This window comes from Oratosquilla oratoria, chromosome 18 (assembly GCF_046742065.1).
Source record: "Oratosquilla oratoria isolate Oo_2021 chromosome 18, ASM4674206v1, whole genome shotgun sequence".
Lineage (NCBI taxonomy): Eukaryota > Metazoa > Arthropoda > Malacostraca > Stomatopoda > Squillidae > Oratosquilla > Oratosquilla oratoria.
In genome coordinates, this window is record NC_134794.1 from 14,421,918 (window position 1) to 14,424,417 (window position 2,500).

The 2,500-nt window shown below is 35.8% G+C and overlaps 1 protein-coding gene across 1 annotated transcript in view; it reads left to right on the forward strand.

The window, feature by feature from the left end:
- Window positions 1-2,500, forward strand: part of LOC143034749 (uncharacterized) — a 41,538-nt gene that overhangs the window by 6,939 nt on the left and 32,099 nt on the right. The gene's annotated exons all lie outside the window — the stretch shown is intronic.

Below are 2,500 nucleotides of genomic sequence, written 5' to 3' on the forward strand. Positions count from 1 at the left end.
ATTGTTCTATGGCCAACTCTTGTGTGTTGAAACTAACGCCAAGGCAGTACAATTTCGGTAAGATTTTTTCAAGCATAAATCATATTCGTTTTCTGCAATATGACCGTTTTGTCTAGATATGTCACCATAAATTAATATGATATACTCACATGATTTTGTATAAGAAGGTTAGATTAAATATTTGCAAAGTGCCATGATATCTAAAAAAAAAAATACTAAATGGCTCACAGAGATCACTACAATAATAAGCTGATTTTGACGTCTCTTGTTTTGAATCTTGCTTACAAAGAAAAAACGCCCAGCAATATCAAAGTGTAATAGATTCCTTGTTAGCCATACAATTACGAAAATAGATAATAAACTGTGATATGGATTCCTGCTGGTTCTCAAACCAACATGGTCGAAGCAAAGAAAAGACAAGAAAGAGATTAAAGAAATAAGAAAAAGGGTAATAAAAACATAAGTTTAGAGTGAAGAAGGTAAGGGGCTTAAGCCAGGTGACGCTGAGTAGCTGTGGCCGAAGCCGTCACCTTTGCCCTATTAAGCGCCTATTGGACTGTTGGAACAGATAACAATCATTACTGGGAGTCAGAAAAGAGTGTGACACCAACACGAAAGTGCTAAGAACCAAGAAAGAGGAGGAGGAAGAGGAGGAGGAGGAAGAGGAGGAGAAGGAGGAAGAGGTGTTGAAGAAGAAAGTGTAAGAATGTTTGATAGTAACAAAAAAAAAATAACGGCATCAAAGGACTGGGACAGATAGGTAGGGGAGAAAATTCCAGTCATATTAGGATATTGTGGGAAAACGTGTATCACGCGGTGGATAGTAATACAAGTTACAGACATGCAACAGTCGTTATAATGCTCCTTTTGACGGACAGATGGCAGTACAAATGAGGAAAACTTTGCTTGCATGTTTACATTTAGCGACAGGCTTGACATTTGCTATGGACCTTATTTGATGTGTGTGTATGTCAATACCATAGCGCTAATATCAGTGATTTCTTTTGCGGGCCTATCCATTATCGAGTCCATATGGATATTTCTGTTGAATAAAGTACTCTATTTTCGACCTTATGGACGTTTCTTTTCTGTTTTGACAGCTTAATAGTGTCCATTGAAGTATTGATGTTATATTCACTTCATATTGAGTGGCTTATTTTTGTCCCGCGTTACCGAAGGTCTAATTTTGGTCAATCTTTTTTATAATATTGACTATGCCACCGATATCTATAATTTCATACATTTATTTGTTTATTTATCTTATCTATCTATTCATTCATTCATTTATTCTTATGTTTACTTCCTTATTTATCTATTTATTCATCTATTTATTTATCTGTTTGTTTATTTATATGTTTACTTGTTTTTTTATTTTTGATACAAAGATGGCAAGACTTGGGAGTGCTAGTGAGTCCTGGCCATAAATTTAGGAAATATTTATTCATTTATTTATCAATTTGTTTTATCTATCTGTTAATTAATTAACTTATTCATATGTTTATTTGTTTATTTATCTATTTATTTATTCATCTCCTTATTTATCTATTCATTTTTTCATATGTCTATGTGTTTATATTTTATACAAACATGGTGAGACTTGGGTGTGCTAGTAAGTCCTGACCTTAAATCCAGGAAACAGTGCACTGGCGCCAGGAATAGATCTAACAGAACATTAGATTTTATTGGTAAGGTGGTTACAAATAAAAATGCACAGGTAGTTATCAAACTCTGGCGTTAGTTAGACCAATCCTTGACTATGCGGTACAATTTTGGTCTCCGTTCTTTAGAATGAGTACAAAGAAGAATGACCAAAATGATACATGGGCTCAGAAATTTACCTTACAAGGACAGGCTTTGGCATCTTAACTTACAATCTCTGCGAAGACGCAGAGTGCGGGATGATCTAATAGAGGTGTTCACGTGGATCAAAGGCTTTAACAAAGGTGATGAAGATAAGGTCATCATATTAAGACAACAGGGCAGGACTCACAGTAATGAATTTGAATTGGACAAATTCAGATTTAAGAAGGAAATAGGCAAGAACTGGTTTACCAATTGGGTGGTTAACGAATGGACTTAGTAACCATATAGTGAGCGCTGAAACTATCGATTGCTTTAAAAGAAGGTTAGATGACTCTATGGACGGGGATGATAGGTGGTAATGGACAAGGAACTGCCTAGTGTAGGCCTTATGGTCACTTGCAGTCTCCTTTATCCTTATGTTCTTATGTTCACGGAACTTCAGTAATTTGCATATATTTACATTCAGTCGCCAATAACCTGCGCTTCTATCCTTAAGGACAATACTGCGACCAAGAGGTGCATTCATAGAAAGGGCAGGACAATTTAAGAATAATCAGCGAATTTTCTTTTGAGTATAGATTAGTCTTCAGCCATAAATAAATCCTGCGTGATCTGGGCCGTAGAGGTGTCACTGAACGTCAATATCCAGTATAAGGAATGGGCAGTCACAGATCCTATCTTCCATCTTACATAAACA